The following is a 7,385-nucleotide window of genomic DNA, read 5'->3' as shown; positions in this document are numbered from 1 at the left end:
CCCTGGTTTTGTTGAAATTCCATTGAATCTCTGTGATACCTAAGTACTAATGCTCATACTTTGCAATTTTCTCTCCACATCTTTCAGTCATGGGTTCTTGAGGAAAGCAGGTAATGCATTTTGTTTGTGTCAACTATACTGAATCTGCAAAGCCTTTTTTGTCTGCAGAGAAACTCACACTCTGCATTAGTTGCAAAAGCTGCTGATTTTGATCTTAACAATTGCAAGGAAACTATGGAGAAACTTGCACAGTTTGGGCAGCGTCAGCAGGCAGAGTTGCTGTTCAAGTAGCAGCAGATCACCAGCGCGTGGACTAGGAGATCCAGGTCATGGGCCATCCCCATTCAGGTAAGCTTGCCTTTCATTTGTGTTTTTTGTTTGAAGGTTTTTTAGGGCTTCTTTGATGAATTACTCATATGTGAGGACATTATAGGCCATGCACACATTGAGTGAACAGATTCAGCTTTCTTTTTTATCCCTTGGTAGTTCTCATTGAATCTTCAATTACAAATATCGTTGCAATTAGCAAGCAACCCTGATGGCAGAAGCTAGCTAGATGCCTAGATTGATGTGTTCCGTTATTCTATGCAGATTCTGCACTCCAACTAATTGTTTTTCCGTTGTTAGCTGGATCCTTCATGGTTGGAGTAAAGGAGCAGGGGGGCTGGCAATGGGGGAAGGAGCAGCGAGGCCGGGCCGGCGGCGCGGACATGTTGCCTCTTCTTTCGTGGACCATGGATACTTGGTATGTCGCTTTGCTTTCCTTTGTTGGGGATGGTGACGATGTAGTAGTCCACTCCTTACACAACTCGGCCTAAACGCTTCAGTGTGCGGCAGCCGCTGGAGATTTGAGTTTTGTACAGGGAGGCACATCGGAGGGCAGTAGTCGATGTTTTAGCCAATCATGATGTATTGCACATTGCCTTTCATTTGCCTCTCACTCTTATTCTTGACATGTTGATTTTTCACTGACATGGAGAAGAAGAGAGATTATAGGGCGACATTAACTTCCGTTGTTTTTAATTTGACTATGATTGCAACTTTCAGATTTATCATTTTCTAATACTTGGTGATTTGTATTTTGTAGGTGATGCTGGATGCTTCTACTCTGCAATGCTCATATCCGATGCAATATATTTTTGCTTTATTGAAGGGGACTAACTTGTGCTGGGAGAGATTCCTGAAGGTGATGTCAGATCATTGCTAAATAACAAGGAATCCTTGGCACTTGTGATCCAGTAGTATTTGTCTACGACAGGTATGCATTCTGTCCAGCTAGGCCGAGTGTTCCAGATTTAGTAATGCTAGAGACACAAACAGATTTTGTATACATTTTGATGTTTTAGCTTCCATAGTGAGAGCAAGTTGCAAGACCATATGCGGTCTTATGTTTGCGAGTTTCCTAAATTTATAAGATTCTTGGTCCAATCTGAAGTAGCAGTACAAATGGTTCATTAACTTTTCCACTATGTCTGCTTCTTAGATTTACTACATTCAACTCCTGCATGAATATTTTTTGGTGCCCTCTTTCTGGTGTAGAAGATTGGCAATGCCACAAGATCGAAATATGTTCCATTTATTAGTATACGACTCTGCACCAAACTGCTATGGTTGTCAAGTGCATATATAGTGGTATTCTTCTACAAGAACACCCAGTAGGTAAATGATCTTAGATTTTTTTTCCAGCCATCTTCAGCTGCAGTGCTATTCCTGTTTTCTGAAGTCATGGGATGCAAGGCTATGCAATCTCTTAACTGTATATTGCACCCAGTTAGCAAGTAAGTCCTTTCTCTTTCTTCTTTATTTCCTGTTTGCATTCAGAATAATTATGTCTAGGCATACTAACCTACAGTTTTCTAACGTGTGCTTCTCGAGAATGATCTGCATTCGGAACAAACAATTGGAGGGGGGGGGGCCTGGTTTCAACTGTTGATGAGGCACTGTCCGAGGAGAGACAATAGGTAAATGCAAATGTCCCCCAGCGCCAGAGGAGATCCTTTCTATGGAGAAACACCACATACGTACATAATTTTCTGCCTGGATTCTGGAAACGACCAAGGATAAGCAACTCAAGCGAAAGATTGCTTTGGTCGATCCTGCTGTGTTATTCTTCTCAAACATGCTAAAGAAAGGTTGGTACGATTGGTAGCCAACTAACTTACATAACACGCACACATTACTCTGTTTTTCTAATGAGTGTATGTGGATGCATACAAATAGTTTGGTATATTCTCTATTTCTTTAGTGAGTATATGAGGATGCGTAACAGTTCTATGCTTTTCACGGATATATGTTGAAGCATGGAAAATGTATATGGTGCGTTTCATTTCTGCTCATCCTGATTTAACCAAACCAACCCCATGCATTTGAGGTTGTTGTGCCTGTCAGGTTTGGACATGTCCTTATTTGTACTAAATCACTAAACTAAACTTTATAAATAAAATAGCCTCCCCCTCCTTTCCAACAACTTATTTATTATTAGAGCAAGCAACGACGTGTTATCATGCTCGCTTTCTTGTGAGCAGCACTTGAGTTTAGATTGACATATACTCTTAGGTGTATAGAATCTTTGCCTACCTCTTGCCTATTTGGCATAGATAGATGGTTTGCTTTGGAGAGGGATTAGATAAGGCCTATGAGTCCTAAGTAAGCGTGATAAGCAGCAAGCAGTACACTTCTATTTACTATTAAGCGGCTACTGAATTTCTGATAATGGCGTTACAGGGATGATACAATCAATCCAACTGTTACCCTCGGTGTGATTTTTTGAAGGACTAATCTGAAGATGCTGGCTAGCTTGCACCGCCATCATACAGTCTAGAAGCAAAGGCAAGGATTACAGGGAAAATAAAGGTGCAATGCGCCCAATATATTTTACTTTTTGGCGAAGTTTTGGTGCTTGCGCAAGAAAGTAACACCATTATTATACCTACTGATCCTTCTTCCCAGGCAATTCGCCATCCGAAGAAATGCCAACTAACTCATTTTTGTACTTCCTCTGTTACAGAGGTAAAAATACTACTGCTTTTCGAAAGCTTTTTGTTGTTGCATGTTCCCCTTTCTTAATCTTGTATTTATTCAATCTCACCATTCTATCGTTTTCCTGAAAAATTATACTCACATAGTAATATTTTCCTTATTGGTGATCTTCTGTTTGGCCTTCATTTGGTGTGCATATGGCATGGGATATTATAGGCTTATTTTTATTATTTGTTCATGCACTAATGCATACTCCCTCCTTTCCCAAATATAAGCCTTTTTCTAGAGATTCCAACAAGTGACTACATACAGAGCAAAATGAGTGAATCTACACTCTAAAATATGTCTACATACACCCATGTGTTGTAGTCCATTTGAAATGTCTAAATGACTTATATTTAGGAACGCAGGGAGTAAATCTTTTGGTTATGCTCTTATTATTTAGTCTAGAGCTATGTAATGACAACCATGGCTTTAGTCTTCAGGTGAGTGCCATAGACTGAAGAACCCTTGGCATCTTATCTAAATTCTTTAATCCTATATTATGCGTGCCCAGTTAAAGTTAAAGTACCTTATACCAGTACCTTAATTAGCCTCTTCTGACAATTGATTGTTTGAACTGTTATAGTAGGACTCGGACTTTCAAAGTTATTAGGCATGTGAACATGTTTTTATTTTAGTTTATACAGTTTTGTGTTCTTTTGGCTTCAGGTTGCTCCTGCAGAGAATGTTTGATAGCATAGGAAAAACAAAGGAATTCTACAAAGAGGTTTGAGTGGATGGAAATTTTCCTCCAAAATGTAGTACAAATGGATCATATGGAAAAATTCCTAAGGATGCCAATCCTACGAATCAAACGAGCATCACAGGAAAAATTCCTAAGGGTTTAAATCCTCCAAAAATCCTATGCAATTCCTTTGAATCAAAGGAGCCCTTAGTTAGAAGATACTCTTTTAAAGGCGGTCACTCAACTAAGTATCTTATACAATATACCCAGCTGGATGATTGGAGCAGTCTCAGCTGCTAATTAGTGCTCCTGTATTGAATCACTCAGCTCAGTATCAACACTGCCCTCGAGACTTGGCTATTAGCATAGTAGCAACGAGCTCACACACAAAATCTGCAGATTCATCAAACACTGAAGGAGGTTAGCTCTTACCTGAGTGGCAACGGCGGCTGCCGTGCTGGAGCATCCCTTGCCGTGAAAAGTTACCAGCTTCAGGGAGTGCCGGCACAGCCGAAACTGATGCCACCTACGGCCGAAACTGACGCCACCTACGGCAGGGAGCGACGGTGGCAACTGAGGATTTGGCTCGCCGGTATGAGCAACAGTGGCACCATTTGCCGGTTCCGCAGCTCCAAGCTACAGAGGTAGCTGCCGGGCCACCAAGATGCAGATGGAGCCGCAACGCCTCTGAGCTGCAGCAGGAGCCGCTCTGCCACCAAGCTGCAGCGTCAGCCGCCGCCAAGATGGAGCCCAAAGTGTCGGTGGCAGCCTCCACCAGGTGCTTTATCACTTCAGTACGAGTAGAATGGGGAAAGGAACGGGACAAAGATGGTGAACTGGTGGATGGAACAAGACAAACAGTCAACCACGTGCTGACCTCCGATGTTACATGTGTGACGCGTGTGTATAGGTGTCCAGAGTGTGTGGTTCTCTTGTCCCAATGGCACAGTTGTAATTTTATTTTTCTTGCTAATTTGTACTGCATGTACTGATATGATCTGTACTGTTTCATGCAGTCTATTCCTATTTATTTTGACTTCCTTTTATCCTGTATCATATAATAATAAGATATAAGTATCTATTAAGTTAATTTTAAATTAGTGGCGTGCTGTCGCTTTTTGCGCCATGGGCGCAACGAGTCATCCAGTAGAGAGAAAGGACGAAGGTCGTCCCATATGCTTTAGACGTAGGCTCTAAACTATGCTATGTTGTGTACCGCACCTGAAGTGTGCCAAGCCATGAGTCAGTCAAGGGGTACAAGTGTGATCTAGGAATGGATCACAGGACAACGGTCAAGGTTATCCTTAGTAACTAGTAGACTACGGAATTTTCTTGATTATGGAGGTGGTAAAAGAGTTCGTCGTAAAGGGTTACGCAGATGCAATCTTTGACACTAATCTGGATGATTCTAAGTAGTAAACCGGATTCGTATAGTAGAACAGTTATTTGGAATAGCTCCAAATAGAGCGTGGTAGCTGCATCTACAAGATGACATAGAGATTTGTAAAGCACACACGGATCTGAAAGGTTTAGACCCGTTGACTATAACATCTCTCACAAGCATAACATGATCAAACCCAGAACTCATTAAGTGTTAATCACATGGTAATGTGAACTAGATTATTGACTCTAGTAAACTCTTTGGGTGTTAGTCACATGGGGATGTGACCTTGAGTGTTAATCACATAGCGATGTGAACTGGATTATTGACTCTAGTGCAAGTGGGAGACTATTGGAAATATGCCCTAGAGGCAATAATAAATTAGTTATTATTATATTTCCTTGTTCATGATAATCGTTTATTATCCATGCTAGAATTGTATTGATAGGAAACTCAGATACATGTGTGGATACATAGACAACACCATGTCCCTAGTAAGCCTCTAGTTGACTAGCTCGTTGATCAGTAGATGGTTACAGTTTCCTGACCATGGACATTGGATGTCATTGATGACGGGATCACATCATTAGGAGAATGATGTGATGGACAAGACCCAATCCTAAGCCTAGCAAAAAATCGTGTAGTTCGTATGCTAAAGCTTTTCTAATGTCAAGTATCATTTCCTTAGACCCTGAGATTGTGCAGCTACCGGATACCGTAGGAATGCTTTGGGTGTACCAAACGTCACAACGTAACTGAGTGGCTATAAAGGTGCACTGCGAGTATCTCCGAAAGTGTCTGTAGGGTTGGCACAAATCGAGACTGGGATTTGTCACTCCGTGTAACGGAGAGGTATCTCTGGGCCCACTCGGTAGGACATCATCATAATGTGCACAATGTGACCAAGGAGTTGATCACGGGATGATGTGTTACGGAACAAGTAAAGAGACTTGCCGGTAACGAGATTGAACGAGGTATCGGGATACCGACGATCGAATCTCGGGCAAGTATCGTACCGATAGACAAAGGGAATTATATACGGGATTGATTGAATCCTTGACATCGTGGTTCATCCGATGAGATCATCGTGGAGCATGTGGGAGCCAACATGGGTATCCAGATCCCACTATTGGTTATTGACCGGAGAGTTGTCTCAGCCATGTCTGCGTGACTCCCGAGCCCGTAGGGTCTACACACTTAAGGTTCGATGACGCTAGGGTTATAGGGAAAGTATGTACGCGGTTACCGTATGTTGTTCGGAGTCCCGGATGAGATCCCGGACGTCACGAGGAGTTCCGGAATGGTCCGGAGGTAAAGAATTATATATGGGAAGTCCCGTTTTACTCACCGGAAAAGTTTCGGGTGCTATCGGTAACGTACCGGGACCACCGGGAGGGTCCCGGGGGTCCACCAGGTGGGGCCACCAGCCCCAGAAGGCTGCGTGGGCCAAGTGTGGGAGGGGACCAGCCCCAGGTGGGCTGGTGCGCCCCCCACCAAGGCCCAAGGTGCGTGGAGAGTGGGAATGGGGCAAACCCTAGGTCTAGATGGGCCTTAAGGCCCACCCTAGGGCGCCCCCCTCTCCTCTCCCCTTTGGCCGCCACCCTAGATGGCATCTAGGGCTGCCGCCACCCCTAGGGATGGAACCCTAGATGGGGGCGCAGCCCCTCCCCCCCTATATATACTTGAGGTATTGGGGGCTGCCCAACACATGATTTGATCTCCCTCTTGGCGCAGCCCTACTTCTCTCCCTCCTCGTCTCTCGTAGTGCTTGGCGAAGCCCTGCTGGAGTCCCGCGCTCCTCCATCATCACCACGCCGTCGTGCTGCTGCTGGACGGAGTCTTCCCCAACCTCTCCCTCTCTCCTTGCTGGATCAAGGCGCGGGAGACGTCACCAGGCTGTATGTGTGTTGAACGCGGAGGCGCCGTTGTTCGGCGCTTAGATCGGAATCGACCGCGATCTGAATCGTTGCGTGTACGACTCCACCAACCGCATTCTTGCAACGCTTCCGCTTAGCGACCTACAAGGATATGTAGATGCACTCCCCTTCCCCTCGTTGCTAGATTACTCCATAGATTGATCTTGGTGATGCATAGAAAATTTTAAATTTCTGCTACGATCCCCAACAGGAAATACTTACGCAAGCATGTTTTCCAAGATAGTCAAGTGGGCATGGTAGATTATTTTCGAGTTTCATCATAGCTACATAAGATGGCTCAATGTTGCAGTAATCTCAGAGCTAAAATAAAACATAGCTCAAGTATCCATATGCCAGCATGGCGGGGTAGGCGAAGCGGGTG

The sequence above is a fragment of the Triticum urartu genome, chromosome 1 (assembly GCF_003073215.2).
Source record: "Triticum urartu cultivar G1812 chromosome 1, Tu2.1, whole genome shotgun sequence".
Classification (NCBI taxonomy): domain Eukaryota; kingdom Viridiplantae; phylum Streptophyta; class Magnoliopsida; order Poales; family Poaceae; genus Triticum; species Triticum urartu.
The sequence above is the reverse complement of the archived record's forward strand: the minus strand, read 5'-3'. Positions refer to the sequence as shown.